Source organism: Mauremys mutica, chromosome 3 (genome assembly GCF_020497125.1).
Source record: "Mauremys mutica isolate MM-2020 ecotype Southern chromosome 3, ASM2049712v1, whole genome shotgun sequence".
In the NCBI taxonomy this organism is placed as follows: domain Eukaryota; kingdom Metazoa; phylum Chordata; order Testudines; family Geoemydidae; genus Mauremys; species Mauremys mutica.
Genome location: NC_059074.1, coordinates 57,419,310 through 57,443,428, shown reverse-complemented (window position 1 = coordinate 57,443,428; position 24,119 = coordinate 57,419,310).

Below are 24,119 nucleotides of genomic sequence, written 5' to 3'. Positions count from 1 at the left end.
CCTCACAGGGAAGCCAGTTAACAAGCGGTTCTAAAACCACTTCTAAAATTAACAACCGGTTCGTGCGAACCGGCTCCAGCTCACCCCTGAGTGTGCCAACAGCATAATACAGAGGCTGGAGTGTATTACAGATCAAAAATTCTGGCATATAATGGATTTTATAGAATGAGCTATCTTGATTAGTGGATATTATGTAATTGTAAAGCTTCCTTGCATATCTGATGTGATTAAGATTTATAGGAGTGAATAAGAATATGGAAATGTTAGGTGTTGAACATTAAAATGTAAAGTGTCTCACTTTTTAAAGATTTTCAGATCTTACCATAACAGTAATGTAGACTTACAACCATGTCATATAATTCTCATATACAGCCATCAAACATACAGAAAAATTATACTTTGACAAATTTACTTATTTCTTAATTCTCCTTCCTAACTATAGTGAGTTGGGCAGTTAATGCTATAATGTAAGTAGTAGCCCTTAAAAGATTCCCTTGAATGGGTATGGCTCTACAGAATTACAAAGGAAATAGTGGAAGGCGGGTAAATGATGAAGAGATTACTCTACTTTGGAGCTTGACAAATGCATTTACCTTGTCTTTCCTTGACAAGTGGGTGGGCTTGCTCATCAGTTTCTGCACATTTAACAAACAAACAAACCCCTTTCATTAATGTAAATGAATGCAATACTGTCTGCCTGAATCTGAGAAAAACTAGAAATGTGAACTCTCCATTCCTCTCAGTGGAACGTACGCTGTCCGTTTTGACTCCTGAACACTTCTGAGGGGCTTCCACTGTTTCCCTTCCCATAAAACCCAGCATGTATTTAAAGCACTGGCAGCAAAGAGGATAAAACTTCATGGCCTACTGGGCCACTTGTCAAGGATTGTTATATAGGTGTCCCTTTTCTAGCAAGAAAATAATGCACAGACTTTTCTAAGATTATTTTCTTCTTCCTAAATTCATTTCCTTCCTCCACTTCTTAATTGTGGCAGGTCAGTTTTCCCCAGTCCTCCACTCTTCTTCAATGTGATATAAATGGGTTGAAAAATAGTTGAATAGGAAGGTGAGATTGAGGGTCCAATTGGGAGGAGGGACGGAACATTTACATGTATAACAATAATTTCCAGGATTACAGTAAAGGTTTTAGAAGTGATCTAAAACCTCATGCTTCAGGGTTTAAGCGAATCTCTAACTATATTAGGAATTAGGAAGAAACTCCCACTTCTGCCTACTGTGGCTATTTTTTTTTCTCCCATCTTCCTCAAAAACATTTGGTACTGGCTACTATCATGGACAGGATACAGGACTAGGTGGGCCAGAGCTTTGATCCAATATGGTAACTCCTATGATAAAAGATCAATGGGGAGAGGGGAAAGGAAGAGAGGATTGTTGGAAGACAATGGAGATAGAAGTCGGATTGGAGGGAGAAGAATTGATTTATTGTAGAACACTACAAGTTGTCCTCTTCACTTATTGCAGTATCCGTAAGGCTGTTTAAATATTTTGACTCTAACCTACTATTTCTGAGTTGCTCATTACTTTCATCTATCGTGCTGAAAAAATTGTGGTTTGACCTCTGCCTGAAAATGAGTTTTGTTTCTAGTTTTTGAGCAAAAGCAGTTTGAGTTTTTGAGTATGGTGGTGAAAATTGAGATTTGAATAGGCTAGGACTGAAAAACACAGGCCAAGATCTTAAAAAGTAACCAGTGATTTTTGGGTGTCCAACTAGAGACCTTTTAAAGGCTCCTAATTTTTCAAAGGTTCAGTGCTCAATGCTTCCTGAAAATCAGGCCTATTTAAGGTATCTCCAGTTGAGCACCCAAAACCGTGTCATTCTTGAAAATCTTGGCCATATTCTGGGGTTTTCAGAAGTCATTCTTGAGGTTGTCTCATGAGCCTATCCTGGGAAAACCAGTCCTTTTAAGATGTCATAACTGTTGTCTGCCTCTAACAATTAGATACAGTTCTGGTAAAATGACCCTTACTTGACTTGAGCTGGGTCATAATGCTGAAGATACAAAATCAATACTTTTTTTTTTAAGAAGTCTCATTTAGAGATTACGGAATAGTCTAGTTTGAACTCTCAAGTTATGACATAGTTTAACTTATTTGTATAACCTCCAATGCATCCAGATATTGGCAGTGGAACAGTGAGGTCAGAGTAGGTAAATCAAATTTCTAAATCAATCTGTTTCTGATTCATTTTTGAAGCACAGTTCCAGATCTTCAGCGTAAGCCAAGTTCTCTGCAGCAACAAATGTTTCTACTTCCATGGGTGTATTGAAAAAGTAGGTATGTCCACTGAAATCCAAATGCAGTTTGGCAAGCTAGAATATGTAGATGATGCTGCCTGCCAAAATTTAACCTTCGTGAAAGCTCTTCTCTGTTTTCAGTAGACCTGGAATATATGCATACAAGATCTCAGTCGCCTACACATGGAAACACAGCGGATGTCTTAAAATATTCATATTAAGTGACTTATGTGTAATAAACAGCTGTAGAGACACTTTTAAACCCTGGGTAGTTTCCTTGCTTGCAGTTTCTGTTCAGGCTGTAAGAACTGTATTATAGATGTGAGAGTAATTCAGATAATTGTTAAATGAGCAGCAAAGAACACCAAAAGTGTGCTAGCTGCTTTGTTATTCTGGCCTTGGAGAATAACTGGTGGGCCTTCAGACTGAATCCAGCAAGCGGACATGCTGTGTCTGACAGACAGTAGACCTGTGGGCAGCCAGAATTTAAATGCTTCTCTGGGAGTCCAGCCTCAGAATGTAGGCAGTGGGAGAATCCAGAGAGAGGTGCAAAGAACATATAGGATGTCTTTCCCTGAGACATCCCATGGTTGGAACTGTATTGATGATAGCAACGGTGGTAGTACAAGTGTAGACTAGCCACCGATATTATAACTATTGTCATCTAGACCGACATTTGCACTGGTAGAGCTGTGCCAGAGTTAACGATGGGAAACTTGAGGGGAGAAAAGCTAATAAAGACAAGATCTGAGATTGGAGATCAAGACAAGAAGAATGAAAAAGTGCTTTCAAAGTGAGGAGAGAGATGATAAATTAGAATAAAAGTGGGAAAAGTAAGGAGACTGGACTAAAGAGAGCAAGAAAAGCAGTACACCTCTACCCCAATAGAACGCGACCCGATATAACACGAATTCAGATATGACGCGGTAAAGCAGCGGGGAGTCCTGGGCCCTTTAAAGTGCTACCTGAACCCCACTGCTTTACCACGTTATATCCGAATTCATGTGGAGCCCTGGGCCCTTTAAAACCCCGCTCAAGCCCTGCTGCCGGAGCTCCAGCTGTGATTTTAAGGGACCAGGGTTCCCCACAGTGGTTGGAGCACCGGACCTGTTAAATCACCACCGGGGAAGCTGGTCCCGTCCGGCACAGCATACCGGACCAAACCTGATATAACGCAGTCTCACCTATAAGGCAGTGAGATTTTTTTGGCTCCCGAGGACCACGTTATATCGGGGTAGAGGTGTATGTAGCTTGAAACTTAGTACAGGTCCTGTTTCTTCATTATATTGCATTTTCCTAACAGATATGATCGAGCCCTAAAACAGTAGCAAGCTGGTGTGGCCCTCGATGCTGCATCAGTTAGACACACGTTCTCTAAATGCATCCAGTGTAGTAGAAAGATTTATTCTTCTAGATTAACACTTCAAACCACAGAGTGAGGAAGGTGTTCAACACACTGAATTCTGGTGGACACTTTCACCCTGTCTCTCTGCTATTGAAAGTCACCTTTGACCCTTAAATGCCATCCGAAGGCCCACTTAATTTAGGCACCCTTAATTTAGACCCTCCTCCTCAATGGAAAGTTGAATGGTAAAGCCACCGACTTTAAGTTGCTGAGCTACATTGGGAGGGAAGTGTTTTTCATAGATTATAGAGAAAGGAGTGACTGTTCTGATCTAGTCTGACTTCCTGTACAGCCAAGGTCATAGGACTTCTCTGAATTAATTCCTGTTTTCTCAGAGCAGGTTTCCTTTCTAGTGGTCTGACTAAGTACAGTTCCCTAAGGCTGGGTATTGGTACGGGAAACCCAATCTGGATCACTATCCAGCAACAGCAGAAACAGGAGAAAAAACTAAGTACCAAATTACACACACACAGTTTCCAAGACTGCAGGCCACACATGATTTAGAATAGGAACTCTTCCCCACTGAGTATATTTGAGTTGTGCAGAGAACTTCTCATGTAACACAAAACTAGAATGTGGTGATGGTTTACACTTAATCTACCTGTTGCAATGGCACTACATATATGTCATGACTAAAGTCAGTGCCAAATGACATTGTAGCTGTACAATGAAGTACCTGAAGAAACTGACAGTAAATATATGTAAAAACTAAGCAGACAATGTATGGTGACTGAAGGTCAAAACTATGGATATCTTGAATTCCATAGAATCCCTGGTTCAAACACTGGTGTCCTCCTTGGAATGATGCTATTGTGTATAGACTTACATGAGGCCCTTCAAAATGTCCTCCTTTTGTTACCCACATACATGCTATCCAACTCAACTGTCCAGATTGAAATACCACAGAATGATGGATGAAGGACAGTTGGTATCTGAGAAGGACATCAGATTTTTAAGCCACAAAGACTGTGACAGATGCCAATCTAAGCAGCTATGGAGAATCTGCAAAAGGGAGACGTATACAGAGAACCTCTTCAGGAGATGGGAGAAGACGGCATACATTGGCCAGAACTCCAGAGGAGTATGAAATGGCCTTGGAGTATAGCTGCTCCCACATTGCATAACAATGGTATCCCAATAATGATGGATGACACATCTACCATGCTTTAACTCAAAAAAGCCTGGAGTAACCACTTCTTCAACCCTACAGCAGAAAGCTGCTCTCTTGAGAAAACAGTCTCTCGTTGCTTCATGTCTTCCACGTAGAGGGGAAGCTCAATCTCAAGACAGTTTGGCTCGAACAGGTGATTGATCAAGCCAAATGGAGTCTCCATGCCAAGGTGGTCAGTTTTCTAGTCAACTTTTGGCAATGCAACAATTGATTTAGCTATAATGTTCAGGTTCTTCTAAAAAAGACAGGACCAAAAGAAAATGGTAACAGATGCTCTCTCCCAGAGTTGTCCAAAATCTCTTATAAATATCCATAAATTCTGAAGATCAGGAAGGAGAGTAGTGTTGATAGCCCCTTGCTGACTGAGTAGATCCTAATTCTGACCTAAAGAAATTGGCAACTTGACTTCGCATGCAGGAATTGTGCTCGCTTGCTCTCTCTCTCTCCCATAGGGTCTGATCCTGCATCATGGCTGCATGCTGACCCAGGTGCTTGGTATTTGAAAGGAGAACATTCAGATGAAGAGGGACTTAGCAAACTCATCACCTAACAAGCACCTGTAAAGAAGTTGTTCCACGGCACTTTCTCTTGGACCTGGCCGATGATCCTGATGTTTGGTAAGGTACATAATGTAGTCTCAAGTAAGTCCAATGTCAGACATACCCTGGAATTCCTGCAAGACAATCTGACAACAAATATTAAACTTTGGAACTTAAAGTGAAAGCTTTATCCACCATACTGTTGACAACTGTCAGAAGAGGATGAATCTTGCTATACCTAGACATGAAGAAGTTCCTTGTGGGAGGGGGAGTCTCCAATCAATCCTCCTTTGGTGCATACAGCACAACCCTGAGGCTTGTCTACTCCCTTCTCAGGGTGTCTACCATGAGTAGCACAAAGTGAAATGAAAATGGATGAAAATAGAAGTGTGGAACACATGCTCCCATTCTAAGTGACATTCAGCCCGGAACAGACACCCTTGAAGGGGACTCCTTTCAGGACCAGCACTGCAAACTCTAGCGCTGGGGGTGGTTCTCAAGATGCTATATTTTAATATTGAGGGGAAATCAGTGGTGAAAGTGGATATCTACTTCCACGGAACTACAAACCTTGAAGCACATGAAATCTTGCTCCAGGAAATGCACTCCACCACCAATACACAACTTCCAGTTCTAAGCTATGCTGTCATGGCTCATCACCATCACAAGCCATTTGGAATGGCATCTTACATTTAGAGAAAGGTTGTCCATTGTCACTGAATTCACATCTATTCATAACATCAATCCTGAGACATCAGTCTGGCTACTTTTCCAAGTAACTTTCATCATAATCATGATTTCATCCAGAAGGGTGTCAGACTCAGGGTTCTATTCATAGATCTATGGTACTGACAATTCACAAAGAGAGAGTAATGCTCAGAACTAATTTGGCCTTAATTCCCAAGTTGAACATCTTTATGCAAGAGTTAATGCTGAATTTATTCTCTGAAACTATTACATCGCTCAAAAAGTCTCTGCTGTATGCTAAGGGTATGTCTACACTACCCGCCAAATCGGCGGGTAGTGATCGATCTATCGGGGATCGATGTATTGCGTCTCATCTAGACACGATACATCGATCCCCGAACATGCTCCCTGTCGACTCTGGAACTTCACCAGAGCGAGAGGTGGAAGCAGAGTCGACGGGGGCACAGCCGCCGTCGATCCCGCGCCCCGAGGACGCAAAGTAAGTCTGTCTAAGTCGATCTAAGATACGTCGATTTCAGCTACGCTATTCTGGTAGCTGAAGTTGCGTCTTAGATCGATTTTCTCCCTCCCCTCCCTCCCCGTGTAGACCAGGCCTAAATGTTCACAGGGTTCTCAAGATCCATATAGAACACACACAAACTTGCCGAAGTGTCCTGTACAATCCAGCAGCCAAAAGCAAGAAGCCTCAAGGGTTTTCAGTTTCAAGATGAATCAAATGGAGCACATTGGAAGCCTGTAAAACAAGACATCTGACCCCCTGCCTCAAAGTCAGAGCCATGGCAACTATCTGTGTGGAAAGACTTTATGCATTATATGAGGAAACATGGAAGGAAGATGTTTCGTGCTTTGTCCATGCTTTTCACAAAACAAAGATTTGCAACATAGGTGTGTGTGTGTGATGCTGTTTTGGGAAGAAGAGTGCTACGGTCTGTGGAACCTCAGTGATCAGAGAGACCAATTGTAAATAGTAATGTATAATGTATAGAGATTTTTTTTTCTTATCTAACACTTGCCTCCCTGGCTTTACACTGTTGATAAAATCCTATCATAAAGGATCTGTACACCTTCCTGCACAGAACACATGAAAATGTATTCCTGCTTACCTACACATTTCCTCTCTTTCTTGTAGGAAGGTTCACAAATCTGCCTCACCTTACATAACTTCTTATAATGTGGGACAATATTGGTAGAACCAGGAGGAAGAGGACACATGCTTTGACAATTTTTTTTATAAAAACAATTTTTAGTATCTCTGATCTCTTCCACACTGCTGCTTATAAAAGTAACTTGTTTCATAATGGCTGGGTTGTCAGTAACTGGGTCACTGCTGCTCTGTTGCTGACTGTTGCTTGTCTCTAAACAGCAAGCAAGTTGAAGACCCATTGCAGAGGAGCCAATTTTTTGTAGCTAATTATGGAGGCAGAAAACTATGGTAAGTGCACAAATCTTTTTGTTCTTGTATGGTGTTAATTGGGTTCAATTTCTAAAAAGCTACATACATCTTACAGCTTTTCAAGCCACTATTTTGTGGCGCTCTTGTTCCATTTATCTTGGTTACATTGATTAGAATGTTTTCTACCATAGGCTCCTTGTTTAATATTGCAAAAGTCGCTAATGCCATAACTTTCAAAAGTGTCTACTCCTTTTGTGTGCCCCACTCCCATTCTCACACATGACTTTGAGATGGTGCTGAGTGTCTGCAGCTCCCGTTGGCTTCAGTGCTAGATGTACTGATTAAACTGATTTAAAATGTACTATTTTTGAAAGGTTCGTGATTGTGGGTATGGTATTTGGTGTTTAAAGTCCTCGTACAGATACTTAGCACACAATTTGACATTTAGAACTATTGTAACTACTGTTCTGCACTAAATTTTAAGGGTTTCTTTTACAGAAGAAAACCTTTCTAAACAGATGGCAGACTACACTTGTTAGATGTGTTGAATTACCGGATAAGGTGATTGTACACAGAGATGCTTTCTTTTCCATGAAAGCTGTAAAACAAGCAAGCACTCTAACTGGATCTGTAAATAGATTGTCTGCTGTCTGTTTTCATTGGTGAAGTATCTTTGCTTCTAGTGTCCTTAATGAGATTCAGCAGCTGCTAATGGGATTATATAGTTCAGCTTCTAATGTGTGAGTACAGTGATTTTTTTTTTCGTTTTAAAGATGCAAGCGTTTTTGCTTTTTAAACTTATTTTATTAACCACAATTTCTAAATAGCCTTTTCTACTCTTTTAAAAAGTTGGATATTGCTGGATATGAGCAGAAACAGTATGTGCTAATGTGATCATGAGCCATATCAGGCTGTGACATTATATTCTAGAAAACACATTGTGCCAGTACTGAATTGCAGTCACTTACTGAAAAGGTTGTCTAAAGGTATAAATCTCATAGCCTTGTATCAGTATAATGTAAATCATCTCTCTGATTAGACTGAAACTTGCATTTTACTAACTCTTATGGAGGAATGACAGGTTTAGAGACATAATTAGCTGGCCTTATACCCTGATATGTTGCTCTTGTTGTTTCTTATCCTTGCTTTGGTAGGAATAACTTTCCTTTCTTTTTTCTGAGAGGGCAGTTGGCGGCCTTTCATGTTTAGGGTTGAGTTGGTATGGGAAACCTGTTGGAGTGGACGGACTGTCCACAGCAAAGGCAGCCGATGTATGCCAATGTTTTGTTTTTGTTGACAGTTGAATGGTATGCTGGTTGAGTATCCTATGGTGAAGTCTTCCAAAAGCCTGGCTTGTGTTTTGTATAGTGTTTGACACTTACTTCTTGATCCAGGGGATCATTACTTGAGGTGGTAACAGAATTGGATCCCTTTGTATGTCATGCGAAGAGCAAACTGGAAAAAATGTGGGTTGCAAACCTTCTGATATCCTAAAACGATAGCTTGTGGGAGATCTGCAGTGAACAATGGGGATTATATGATTGTGTTAGAGAGGAGGTGAATCAGGGAACTTTTTGAAAACTTTCCTAACTTTTTGTGCTAAGTGCTCCCTCAGAGGTCACTTTGTGTGGATTATGAACATCTTTCTGAACCTGATTTAATAGTCATTTTAGCCCTGAAATTACCTCTAAATGCTACGTGAGAACAAATTGCTACTTTTTGTTTTAAAGCTATTGTCATGCTTGTGAAAAGTGCCACTTCAGCAGCTCTGGAGAACAAAATTCTCTATCTTCAGAATGAGCAGCTGCTGGGCAGGATTTTCTGCGTTGTAGAGGGTGAGTATAGGTTAGCTACTGTGCCTCTTGGATTTGAGTCTTGGCCTCTGCGAAGACTGCTAACAATGGTGATAATTGTGGCGACCACTTATTTATTGTATGTCCTCTTATCCTAGTCTCCAGTAATTCCAATGCAGCATGCTGTAGCCCTGTCCTACCAAGAGGCAAAAGTGTCTGTCATGGGAGACTCTAAATATCCATTCCCCACTCTTCATCTTAGGGTTATTTTTCTCCCTCATTAAAGCTAGAGAGATGGAGTCCTCGGTCTTCTGTTCCAACAAATTGCAGCTTTCATTTTCCTTTTTCTCTCTTATTAGATTCACTAAGAGGAAAAGGAGGATGGGATTGGGAGTAGAAGGGAAAGGGAGGGGACAGAAGAGAAACAAAGATGAGAAGTCCACTGTGGAAACTACACTTAGTCTACAGACTTCCTACTTCCCACATGCATGCGACGAAGTGGGTATTCACCCACGAAAGCTCATGCTCCAATACGTCTGTTAGTCTATAAGGTGCCACAGGACTCTTTGCTGCTTTTACAGACTTCCTACTGACCCCTTCTATCAATGCTTCCTTCAATTTGTATGCCAGTATAGTGGCTTTAAATTAGTGTATTGTTGACCCTTTGATACAGCCCAGCAGTTGGGTCCTGGTAAGAACTTTGGAACTGCAGCACTAATCAAAAAATCCTCCGTAAAGGAAGTACCTGTCTGCATCCCTACAACCCTTGCAGGCTTCTTTATTTGTTTGCTCAGGAGGTTAATACAGTGAAGTAGTTGGATAGGTTAGTTGCATCAAGTAATGGCTTTTGAATACTAGCTGGATGCTCTCAATTCTAGCCAGGAAGAGCATGAAACAGATTTGCATTAGTCGTTTGATTGTCCTGCAGTGCTTCTGAGATGTTCTGATGTTGTGTAATGGACCAAACTGAGAGAGGAAGATGTTGTATTATCAGGCCCATCCATGGTATGGTATTTGATACCTTAAAAGGCTTTCTTGGGTGCAGGTTTCTTATCTGAGAAGTAGCTCAATTAATTGTTTTAATGGAACATGCCAGATTCTGGAGGTGAATGGAATCATTCCATTTTAACAAGATGACTCATAGTCCAGAATAGTACAGCAATATGTGATTTAGCAATTACTATGGTGGAGAAGATGTGATTTTTTTTTTCCAGCTGCTTCCATTGCTATGGCATCAGCTCACAAAAATTCCTTGTGCCAGAGCTTGTCCCTGTCTGCTCTTATCTTCCACAGTTAACACTTGGGCCTGGTCTACACTAGGACTTTAATTCGAATTTATCAGCGTTAATTCGAACTAACCGCTCAACCGTCCACACCAGGAAGCCATTTAATTCGAACTAGAGGGCTCTTTAATTCGAATTTGGTACTCCACCCCGGCAGGTGGAGTAACGCTAAATTCGACATGGCTAGCTCGAATTAGGCTAGGTGTGGATGCAAATCGAACATAGTAGCTCCGGGAGCTATCCCACACTGCACCACTCTGTTGACGCTCTGGACAGCAGTCCGAGCTTGGATGCTCTGACCAGCCACACAGGAAATGACCCGCGAAAATTTGAATTCATTTTCCTGTCTGGGCACTTTGAATCTGACGTTCTGGTTGCACATCGGGGCGAGCTCCGCAGCACCTGCCACGATGCAGAGCTCTCCAGCAGAGGAGTCCGGGCAATCCCAGAATAGAAAGAGGTCCCCAGCATGGACTGACAGGGAAGTCATGGATCTGATCGCTGTGTGGGGCGAGGAGTCTGTGCTCTCGGAGCTGCGCTCCAGCAAGTGGAACGCGAAGACCTTCGAGAAGGTCTCGAAAGCCATGAAAGAGAAAGGATACAGCCGGGATGCGATGCAGTGCCGCGTGAAAGTCAAGGACCTAAGACAAGGGTATCAAAAAGTCAGAGCGGCAAACGGACGCTCCGGAGCACAGCCCCAGACATGCCGCTTCTACGAGGCACTGCATGCCATTCTAGGTGGGTCTGCCACCACTGTCCCACCAGTGACGGTGGACTCCGAGGACGGAATAGTGTACCGGGACAGTTCCTCCTCGATGTTCGCCGATGGGGAAGCTGAGGAAGGGTCTTTTGAGGACGGCGCAGGCGACAGCGAACACACTCCCGCTTTCCCTGACAGCCAGGATCTCTTCATCACCCTCACAGAGATCCCCTACCAACCCTCCCCTGCCATTAACCCGGACTCGGAATCAGGGGAAGGATCAGGCGGTAAGTGCTACACATGTATAAACATTTATTTTTTGTAACATTGTTATAGAAAAAATAGAAACTGTATTTACAAAATTCTAAATATTAAACTATATAAAGAGAAGGTCCACACAAATGGGGATAGAAAAATAATCCTCTAGCGACATTTCCACGAAGGTGTCACTCAGTTCCTCGCAAAGCCTCCGCATGAGGTTCGTCGGAAGAGGTGCCTTGTTGGGCGCTCCGTGGAAGCAGACTCTTCCACGCCAGGACATCCGAATATAGAGTGGAACCATTGCCTCGACTAGCATTGCTGCATATGGTCCTGGTCTGTGCAGTGCGGTAACATCCTGTCTTTCTGGGCACGAGTGACCCGGCAATTAGTGTAGTGTTACTATTGTTAATGGTTTACAATTAGGTTGCATAACAATGACCCTCGCCTAACAGCCACGTGCGACCACAGAGAACAAGCATCCATTGATCGTTCCCGTGCACTGGCGGGAGGCTGCAAAAGGCTCATCCTTTCTGCTTTGCACATTTCCTTTAGCAGGAGAGCACAGCTAACCACTAACTGATAAGCAGTATGTACTGTAAGGCTTACCAGGACTTTGTGCAAGAGGGATGCAGCTGTCTCCTCGCTTGTGCGCTGTCCAGTGCAATGGCACCGCCAATGAGAGCGTATTCCGAAATCTCGGACTAGTTCTGAGATCTCCTGAGACTTGGTTCCCTCTTTGGTCTTGTTAACTGAAACTGACTAGACTGTGTTTACTGTTGGCAAACATGTATGTGTTCAAGGAAATCACCTACTTTTTCGCATCACACAGCTTCGGCTCTTTCCCGGACTGCCCCGGCATCCCCCTCGCAGAGGCTGGCTCAGATTAGACGCCGAAAGAAAAAGACTAGGGACGACATGTTCCAGGAACTGATGGCCTGCTCCAGAGCGGAGGCGGCAGAGCAGAGACAGTGGAGGGACACCCTGTGTCAGCAGCATCGCCCCTCACCCAAAGTTACAAGAAGGAGGGGCGTGAGAACTGTCCCGGCGCCGCGGCAGACCGCTAATGAATTTGTACAAGTTCTTTCCTTACAGCATCAACCAGTCCCAACTCCAAGTTTAACCCCCCCACTGTGTACTACATTATTAACAGCGGTTTGGTGTTACTCACTGTTTCCGTCACGTTTCTCGTGTCAGAAGACTTTCTGTGGGTGTGTGTGGGGGGGGGGATTGTAATTGCAGTGCATAGCCCACAGTACCATGGTACAGACTTGGGTGCAGGGTCAACTGCAGGGCACACACAGACTGCAGTCACTAGGCACCCTTGGTTTCTTCCTTTCTGCTTCTTGGGTGAAGCTGGGAATTTATATTGTCCATGACTTGTGGTTCTTTGCTGCATGCTGTGTAGCAGGCAGAACTGCTGGAGAAGATGACAAATAGAATTACAGTATAACAGACATCTGCTAAGAATACTAGACCAACTTATTTTATGTGAGCAATCAAAATATGAGTTGATAACTTTCTACCACTAATGTCTTGGATTCAGTTCAGTAGCCACATGATTAAAACAGCACCTGGCTTTAAGAGTTGACCATTGGACTGGCTTTTTCAAAAGTTGCTATTCAAGTAAGTTTTGCAGCACTGAAAGAGTTAAATTGAAATGTCCTATTCAGGATTATAATTTCATTTATTTATTTGTCTGAGCTTGGGGTACAGCATATACTATCATGATGTGAACTACTGTATTGTTTAATTTCCTTAACATAAATAAACCAATCTTTAGCAGTTCACTAGATGTTGAAGGGTTGATTGCTAATTAAATAAATAGAATTGCCAAAGCATATGTAGGAAGAGTTGTAACTGACACAGTATTTTATTAAATATTTCAGTTACCCCTGCCTCCCACTGCCAAAACTTTCAGTCCATGAAAATATTAAGTGTCCCAGTCTCATTTAAAAAAATTCTCTCGTTTTATGTTGCCATCATGTGGGCTTGTTCTATTGTATGTGTTCAAAAGCAGGCAGGAGGAAAAGGGAGGGTGGGGGCAGGGAGGCAGAACTGGAGCCAAATCAGGACTTTTTAAATTTCTCTACTTGAATGAACACTACCAGAGTCAAGGAGATATATTTTATATAGGCTGTTTATTTAAGTAACTAAAATATATACATCTTTGATCTAATGTATGGTATGCTCTTTAGTGGTGACTCTTTCTTTTTTGCTACAAGTCCCTTGTTATCAAGTATTAGTTCTCTGAAACTGTCATATCAGTGATATTGCTGTCTCTGTAAACAGAGTATATATGAGCTGGCTCCATGGGTCTGTTTGTGCAGAGAATTAGTTGGGAGACTCCCTTCCAACAGAGGAAATGAGCTGATGAGTATAAGCTCTTGCTCAAGATTGTTCACATCTACAGAAGCTGTATTCTCTACAGGGGAAAAAAGGACTTGGAATCTTGCCATAATGTGTCTGATGTTAATGAGTGGGAGAAGCCACATGTTCTTTGCCTGCTTCAGCACTAATCTGCTAATTTGGTGAAGGAGTGAGGAAACTAAAAAAAATGGAATTTGATTAATGGTAAATTAGATGTATCGCTGTTAAAACAGACCTGGGTTGTGAAAAGTGCTGTCCCTGCATGCACGCTAAAACCAGAACTAGAGAATTCACCTGAACCCTTGACATTGGGAGGGGGCAGATAAAATGGGACTAGGATCTAAGCCTCCCTTTTTTTCAGCTGAAATAGCACTTTCTTGTGTCCCTTAACAACAGTTTTACACAGATGAATAACTTGATCTTTTAGGCAATCAGATACCATGGTGATGGATATCCTAGAAATACCTGTAAAGAAACTTTAATTGGAATGTCTGATCAAGAGAATAAGAGTATGTACTGGAGAGTTATTTTTTGAAAATCGTTTCACAGATATATCATTTTAACTCTTAGTAACTCGTAAACATTCTCTCAATTTCAAGTTTGAAATTTCCAAAAAAGTTTTGTATTTGTTGCTTATTTGGAAGCCTGAGGTTTTTCAGTAGAAATTTAGAACAGAAACACTTTTGCTTAGCTTATCACTAAAATGAAACTCTTAAAAGTCCAAAGCTCTGATAAAATAATGTTAAATAATCTTTCCTTCAAAGTGCAGTTTCAAACCTTTTTATTAAAGTGATCCTATCAACTTAAAAATCGCTCCTATCTTAAAATGTTTACTTATTATTGTTAAACATATGATCTTATAAATGAAATATTAGATAAATGTTTCTGTATTTTTTCATCTTGTTTGCTTTGTATCTTTGATAGAACTTTATTTATTTATTTTTACTGTCAATTTCACTTTGTCCTATTAGAGTCTTTCAGGAAGCAACACGGGGACTGGAAACAGGTGTATTACTTGAATCTACTTGTAACTTTTTAACAGATGAGATTTCAAGCTGACAGTGTCCCTTTCGTAAGTGCCTCTTTATCTAGAAGAACTAGGTCAGTGGGAAAAAGATGCGTCCCTGACATCACTCCCCAGCTGTTCTGTCACACGAGTGGTGCAGTGTTGAAGTACAACCACACCACAAGCTTTATAGGCTTGGCTGTGGCAAAATGGCAGTCATTCAATAGCCTAGCTAGTTTGGTTAGTGTGTGTAGTACAGTGTTAATAGCATCTGAGGATGGGGACTAGATGGTGAGGAGAAGGGTGGGAATAACTGGCCTAATCCTTCCAAGAAGGTGAACTTTGATTTAAAGGTAAACTGCTAAAATTATTTTAAGAAATAAAATTGAGTAGCTGTAAACCTGCACATATTATCTGTTGTTAAACAGCTAATGCACTTGTTTTGTTTAAATGCTTGAAAAAATCTATTTTTTTCTTTGCTCACCTGTCAGTTTATTCAGAGTTTGGTCTGTCCTGAAACATTTGCTTTACATCACCACAACCTGCCTCAAAACATATCTGTGCGTTCAGGGTTTGCAGTGTTGTTGTCTGTAGGGTAGGTTTTTGGAATGCTACTGGCTTTTGCCAATCTTAAAAGAAAAGCTGCCATTTTAAGTTCTAAGACTAAACAAGTCAGCACTAATTCTCTTACTGATGCAAGGTCTTCAGCAGGGTTTTATTTTTTATAAGCTTTGCCATTTACCTTTTATAGAAGCAAGAATTCTTTTATTACTGTCTAATAAAAGATCTTTGAGCTCAACGATACAGAATAGTCTATACAGCAAAAAAAAGTGGATTGTATGTTAACTATTCTAGATACTAGTAATGTTCTTAGTACTTTCTGAAGAGAGGTTTGACAGACTGAAGTTGCATGATGTGCACCTCAGACTCTTCAATATGCAGAAGGAATGCTTAAACTTTGAAGAGTTTATTTTTGTTACACATTTTGAATGCATCAAAAGCCATTTCAGATTTTTTTTAAAGGGGTGGGCAGGTCCTGCAGTACTTAGCTAAATGTTTGTAGAGGACATATGGTAGACACAAGTGTTTGGATATGGCAAATTTGAGATCCTCAAAGAAAAGTTAGTGTAGAGAGGGGAGAAGCTTGAGTTTCAAGGGTCCTTATTCATTTAGGAACAAGACTGAAGAACCAGCAATTCCAGTTTGCAATCTCAAAACACGAGTTAACCTAGGTAAACATGACAAAGATTAACAGTTCTATGGCATAATAAGAAATAGAGATGTGCAGAAGTTTCACAATTAATCCCCAAACAAGGTGAAAGTCCCTTGTGGACCTTTTACCATATTTAATAAGCATTCAGTCGCGTTTGTCAATAGAAATTCTGTCTTCTTTCCTAACTTTGTGAGCAAGCACCTTGGATGGACTCTTTTGAGAACATCTTGTTCCCACTAGGCATGCTCAGACACTTAATACAAGCCTTAGCATAGTTATTCCCATTCTGTGAACAGGACACTTATCCTTGGTTATGGCAGCATAACAGCCTGCAAATTATCTGAAGATCAGTGAACACTAGGGGCTACTGAGTTTCAGTTTGGGGTACATTTGGCCCAGCCTGGCTGGGTTCCTCTCTTTCATCAGGTCCCTAGGGTGCTATTAGTCCCGTCTTCTCCTCTATATAATGGTATGACAAGGTGAGATTGAACAACCCTGGAATCTTCTGGGTGATGGTCATTTGTCCCTTCTAATTTCTCTCCCACTCCTGTTTCTGAACTAGCAGGATCCACCCAGTTTGATCCACCAATGTTTCTTTTACCTCATTTTAGATGGTAGAGATGCTCCAGACTGAATTTCTCTGTATTTATATGGTTTGGTTTATAGGTTCTATCTATGTTGCCTCCCAAAAAAGTAAGGCAGAACTTAGGAGTCATGAAAATATGCCCAATAAATACACCAATGAGGTATATTTGAAACTCCAGGGCATTGAAACTCTTGGCTTTCGCACAACCCTAAATATGAAACTAAATATTCTTAGACATTTGCACAAAGAGACCTCTTTCCTATTTATACAAAATCTAGCCTTGACACTGATAAATCATTAATGCTTTTCATTTTCCAAGACCTTTACCAACACAAATGAATTCTCACAATATCACTACATTAAGTATTACCTTTTTTACACATGGCAAGAGAAGAGAAGTGTATAGCCCTGGGGAAGTCAGCAAGTTAGTGTTGGAGCTCTGTCTAATCTAGTTCTTTATATGGCTACTATCACTGTGATATCGGAGCCATGTTTAGAACTCAAAAGTTCATGGCTCTCATTCTTGTGTCATTAGACAAACCATATGTTAACATACAGTATCTGCCACTTTGATTACCTGAATATTGTTTGAGATCATAAATGACACCTTTTATCTGAAATTGATAAACACCTTGCATGCTTTTAGGCTTTGCTCTAGTTCAGCTAGAAACCTTTAGCCTGTATTTTTGAGTCACTGACCAGTTATCTTTATTCGGTGTGTACTGTTCTATTAGTCTCTTAACTCATATTTTTACTTTTGAGGAAGATTTTCTATTTATAAACAAACAAACAAAACCTATACACACACACAGCGTGAACTACTGAATCTGCAAATTCTTGCAAAAACTGACCAACTATAGATTAAGCATTTTGTTTTGTTTTTAATGTGTGCATTAAAGTTGTAGGTAGGCCATATAATCTTTGTAAGTGCCCTGTGAAACAAACTGAATATAATTATTTTAGGTTGGAAGATAAGAGCCATATAGTCACAAGAAACTACTGACAACAGAGTTTGCTGCAGTTTGCCTGGCTGAATTGTAATGATAGTTGTATAGAAAGTTTGCATGCCCATTTGAGTGAGTTAACTGAAGCTAAGCTCTGCTACTGGAACTTTCCAAGTACGCTGATACTATCTTAACCCGAAAGTCCTGTCAAGCCATTTCCTGCAACTCTTCTGGAAAACCAGGGGCATGTGGGAAACAGAGCTGCTACAACAGTTAGTATGTGCCTATCTGAATAATGCAATGCTTTTCAGAGGGAAGCTATATTTAGTTATCATTGTAAACACCCGCAGGCAAGTAACAGTATAGTCTGAGGAGCTTCAGGGGGTATTTGTGAAAGAAGAGTTGCTTCAAAAACATTTGGGACTTTGCGCGGTGAGGGAGGGGAAGAGGAGTGTAATAGGTTGTCATAGTGAAGAGATCTATGATAACCAGTGATGGGGAGAAAAGGATAATTTATCCAGAAGTGAGTCCTAATGCTGATTCCTGATGCCTTTGATAATGGTGGAGGAGGAGGATGGAATGAAACTTGAGCTATTTAACTAGCTTTGTTTTTTTAAAAAATATTTCCCTTTAACATCTAGAAAATGTGCAAATCCTTTTCACATGATATTGAAGTGCAGACCTTGAGGAATAAGAGTTTAACTTTCTAATTGATTGTAGGCTCCTGACTTGTGCCAAACCTATTATATTTGTGCATGCTAAGAAATAGGTAAAAAGCCTTACTAACCAGTTACAGGGGCGACAAATAGCAATTTTTTAGGTTGTACTGACACCTGGTGGTAGTCAGTGTACTAACGTTTAAAACAGGTTGCCCCACTCAAAGATGGGGAAATTACTTTATAAATTTTCAGCTCTTGCTCTTTCCTTCACTGAGCCAAGAAACCGTTTGGCTCTTCTGCTAGCTATCCTTCCCTACTTCAGACTCCTGCAAAGTTAATTCAGAGTGTTTGTACAAAACCTAACTATAGCTGTTCCTTTCACACAAGCTCGTGAAACCATCTGCTGAACCTTTATTTCATAAGTTTGTCTTATGTAGTGGCCCTCACAGCAGTTAGTTTTAAGAGGTGTTTTATGTTTGGAGCCATTTTTTTTAAGTGCTCTAAAATCCACAAATTTAGTGAAACTGGCCTGAAAATGAGCATGCCAGATTAGGGTATCAAATAGAGTTTGTGCTGCAAATTTAGGATTACTTGGTCAAAAGTTTCCTACAGGCCCAACTCCAAAATGTCCTGTTTTTAAAATGACTAGTGCGTGCCATTGGCACGCAGTGCTGGGATTCGTGTGTGGAACAGAGAATAACCATGCTGATTTCATGATGATTACACAGTGTAGTTAAGTCAGTCTGGGTCCATTCCACAGGTAGACTGCTGTGATACTGGGAGGGGTAAGGAGATGTATGAACTACCCCAGACATCTGCATGCTTCCAGAAAGTGGGTGCACAGCTACCTGGGAGTGCCTCCCAGGGCTTTGGAGACACATGAGACATTCTGGAGCTTTCCATTTCCCCTTCCCCTCTCCCCACAGAAGTAGAAGAAGCCCTGAGCACCTTCTCTAATCAGGGGAAGAGATTCTGGCCTTCCTCATAACCACTTCAGGAGCCAAAGGGTGTGCAGAGCTCCTTGTCCCCAACTAGGTCCCGATGCGAAGCAAAAACTCAGCAGCTTCTCACTGCCTCCACCTGGAAGATACACTCGTTACCCTGTCAGCTACCAGGTTCACTCCTTAGCTTGATCCTTCCACTCCTGCCCAGAATGTGGAGGGGGCAGGGTGGAGCTGGTGGGTGGTAAGATGTGACCAGGAAGCCACATCATGCCCTCAGCCCAGGATACCTCCTAGTCATACCTTCCTCAGTACTACCACTTTCTCATTATTTTTTTTCCAAAGGCAGCAGCTCAGTAACAAAAGTCTCTGTTAATGGGGAATTATGGTTGCTTAGCAATACCATGCACCCTTCCAGAAGCTGGCAGCCAAAAGCAGACCTATCTGAGAACCAAAAAAACCACTCGGCCACACAATTAAAGTGTTAGAAGAAAAGAGGAAATGCAGTTAAGGTCGTGCTTCCCACCCAGCCCAAAAGCCTTAATGGTGCCTCTAAGGGTGTGGTCATATACACTGGGAGGACACGGCACCCACACCCATCCCTAACACCCCCTGCCGTTTTCTCTGTGCCTGCACATAACTCCAAATCTGCACTCTTATTTATATACTGCCAGAGACTCTCACCCTGCTCCCAAGACACACCATTGATCTAAGGGGTGCTAGCAAGGTGTTTGGAAACATCTACCTGGATGTTAGGACTATGTCAGGACTAAGGTAACGCCATCTCCCAGAGGGACTCCTTAGAGCAGGGAACGGATTTGAAATACTTTAGGGTTTCCTTGAGACTGTTGCTCTTCGCTCTCCCTGCTGACCTCTAAATGTCTTGGGGGGGCGCCTACAGCACTGAATCTGCCTGATAGAGGTGATCACTTACCTCTACTCTATTCTACCATCCATACACCTATGGCAGAGGTGAGTTTTTTCGGGGGTGGGGGGAGACTTGAAAGTGGGCAAGCTGTCAACTTCACAGATTTTAATGGGGAGCTTTCCCATTCATACAATACAGCATGCGGGAGCTTAAAGTCTAACTAGTGCTGCCTCTGCCAGTGCCAGGCTATCCAAATGATTCAGTGCCTCCCCTTTCCATTTGAATGGGAAGCAATATGACAGGGAGTGTAAGGGAGCATGCAAATGAACTGTGATCTCAAGTAGTTGTTAAACACCTGAAATATGCAACAGTCTATGTACTTGGGTAATATACAGTTGTCCCCATGTTTGCAAGCTCAGGCCTAAATTCCCTCAGATACTTGATTTAAATTCCCACTATCAGGATACAGTTTGGCCCAAAGATTAGGAAAAACTGCTGTGTGTATTAATATACTACGTGTTGGGTTGTTAAATATACCAAACATGTAACAGAGTTGTGAAAACATTGTGTAAGTGTGCACCTAACTTTAGGTTTTTGCAATGACTTAGCTTACCTAAAAGAGAGGAAGAACTAGAGACTAAGATTTCTTTGAAGTGCTTTCCTTTAATGCTTAATGTGGAATAAAAGCTCATGAAAAGACCACAGTCTCTTTAGATACAGGCTGTCTGTATCTTGCAAATTGGGGTCTGTGCCGGGTGGCCGTGGTTCACTGATTTGATTTGGTTTTGCTTTCTGCAAATCACTCTGTAGTCTTTCTCTTTGATTCAAATCTAGTGACGGATAGTGGGTTGGTGGGGTGAATGGAAGGGTAAACTTAATGAGAACAGTCAGTTTGGGGCTAACCCAGGCTCAGGCCCACTGGTACTGTGCTACTTTAAGTATTGAGGAACAAGCTTTTCTTCCAGCAGCCTATCTTCACCCTCCTCATTTCCCCAGACCTTAATTTCTTCTGCTAAACTGTAGTCCTATACAGTTGCTGCCCCACTTTAACCCCAGTAGGTCCAGCCGTGTCAGTACTAGGAATTCCTACATCTGCTGCTCTTTGAGTTCACCATGTTGTCGTGCTGGTCATTGAGGCATCCTGGGTAACACTGCATAGGTTATAGTGAAGTAAAACACTGAATTCAAACAGCAGTTGGCCTGGATAGTGACCTTTTTGAAGGTCCTGGGTCTTGACATCTCTGCTCCTTCCCCCATAAAAGCACACAGATACTCTGCTAATCCAGAGTTTTAGCATGTGAGGCCCCAAGATGTAGATTAATAAATCTGCCCTTAATTTCTTCCCTCCCACTGCATGCTATCTTGAAAATACTGTGGATTTCTTGATTCTTCCAGAAGCACATTAGTGTGACTTAAAAAAACATCTTTCTACCTCTAGACACTTGTTCATTATTTACATTTTAAAACAAAAGTCTATACCACATTATGGTGCATTGATATCCAGAATTCCAAGATACCATAAATTTTCCTTTATTTCTCACTTCTACACCAGTTGGTGAAAAGCTGAAAGAATGGGCATTTCTGGGAATCTGGATCTCTTTCTGACAGTGGAGGTGGAATTAAGCTCCAAAATAGAGGACTCTCCACTGAAAATGGCCTGCCACCCTTCCTTTCCAGCTAAAATGAGGATGGTTGTTTCAGGTGTCCCAGCTGATTCCAGCTTTGTAGTATTTCTGTAAGTTATGAGACTCTCTCTACTAGCTGGAGCCATCACCCTTAAGGGCTTTATAGGTCAAAAGCAACACCTTTAAACATCACTCTGAAGCCAAATGGAAGTGTGTGTATCGCAGAGCATGGTAATGTAGTGTGGCACAGCACTTATATGCAACTTATAAGCAACATCTGCAATCTCTAAAATTTCAGGTAGGGCTTAAAGGTGTGCAGTCCTAGGTAGCATTCGCTGCAGTAATCGGATGTTAGGGTGAGATTGTTATGAATAATAGCGGTGAACTCTGCATCTAAAAGGAAAGGTTACCAGACAGATGGCAGAGAAATACCCTTAGCTACTGCTGCTACCTGGACATCTAGTAGTAGATGAGGAGCCAACATACACCTCCATTTTGCAAACCTGTCTAACAAATGGTAGTCATGCTACTTCAATTAGGAGGGCTGATATAATCTCTATTGTTTCTCCTTTGTCTCCCCCCCCCAGCCCACAAACCCTACCTCCGTTTTCAAAGGTATTAGATGAAATATCTGATATGCCAGGGGTAAACACTGATGATAATAAAACCAAAATTAATGGCATACCCTACAGGAAGTAATAGGTGCCTTTTCCAATACAGTACCCATTCCCTTGCCATCCGTCTCAATCAACTATGCTACGGTAATATAAAGAAGAATGAAGGTTGAAGGGAGGGGTGGTAAATAGATAGAAAAGTAATAAAAATACAAAATATATGCTCAGTGCAATCATTTCACTGCTATCCTGTCCTCTACCTGTTGTCTCATGTCACTTGTGTTGATTGTAAGCTCTTTGAAATGGATAATTGGGGTCCGAAAAATTTGATCGTGATAAATGTGGGGTCGCTTTATAGCGGGGTTACGAAAATTTACCATTTCAAGCTGGTCAGTTTAAGTCTTGTAAAAAAAACAAACCCAAAAAACGGTTATCCCAGCGTGTTTTAAACACAAGTAGTAATTTAATTACATGTACATGAAAGAAACGTGAAATTGACTATACTAATCATTGTGCAGAGTGCAAAGTCAATGTGGCTGAATGACTCCATAATTTTAAATTTCATCACTTCTTAAAAAAGCTATCTCGTGTGGTCTGCTTATTTGCCGCAGACTGTTGACTTCTAGCAAAGTCAAGAATGCTTCTGAGTTGGAGGATTTTGACGCTATCTATGTCTTGAGTTTCAGCCACCTCAAACTGGCTTCTAGGTACTTTACTACCTCGGACACTTTTGGTGGGGGAGTTGAGTGCTATCATCATCGTCCTCGTCATTAGCGTCACTGGTTTTGGGCTCTGGTGGTGCAACTTCATTCTTCCTGCTGACATTTGCAACAATTTCGTCATCTGAGATGTGTTCATATATGGGGCAAATGTCATCTGCTGAAAACCAGTTGATGACTGTGCTCATATTCTCTGAGTGCTGCTTCGGCTAAACGTACGTCGTCTTCAGTGAATCTTGTAAATTCAGGCTCGTTGTCGTTACCATCATCGTGTGTAGATGATGGAAAAGCTGGACCCTTTATCCAGCATCGTTCAATGCAACGTGCAGAGATAGCATCCCAGGCCTTCCCACCGAGGTGACAGACTTCTTTCAAATTGAGTGACGCCAGTGATGTGTCGACGGAGGAGTTGTCATCCTCTTGATCATTTCTTGGCAATAGTTTTGCTTAAATACCGATATGATGCCTTGGTCCGGTGGCTGGATTTCTGATGTTGTGTTCTTCGGGAGATAAGAGACTTTAATCTTGCCGTCACGACTGACAAGATTTTCCGCTGGGGGGGTGGGCAAGGCAATTATCCAGCTTTTTTCTCATGCTTGAGTTTTCGCAAATGAGCCCGAATGGCTGGCATGAAAGTTTTATGGAACCAGTCTTTAAATATGGAGCTACTCATCCATGCATTCTTGCTGTTGATGTATTCAAAGAGAAGGGCCCTCATGTTACCATGACAAAAACATCTGGGAGACCTTGCTTTTCCAATCATCAGAGGTCTGACTTTTTGGCTGCCAGACTTGTTGACACAAAACAAGAGAGTGACTCGGTCCTTCCTCTGCTTAAAACCTTCTCGTTTGTGACTATTAGTCCTGGTTGCGAGGGTGTGATCGGGTAACATTTTAAAGCATAAACCAGTCTTGTCGCAGCTGTAAACTTGATTGGCTGTTTAGCAACCTTCCTCCAGCAACTTTTTAAGCTCAGTTGGGTAGGAATCAGCAGCCTCTTTATCAGCTGAGTGGATTTCCCCAGACACAAGAACTTGGCTTATAGTGTGCCTTTTCTTGAATCTGTCCAG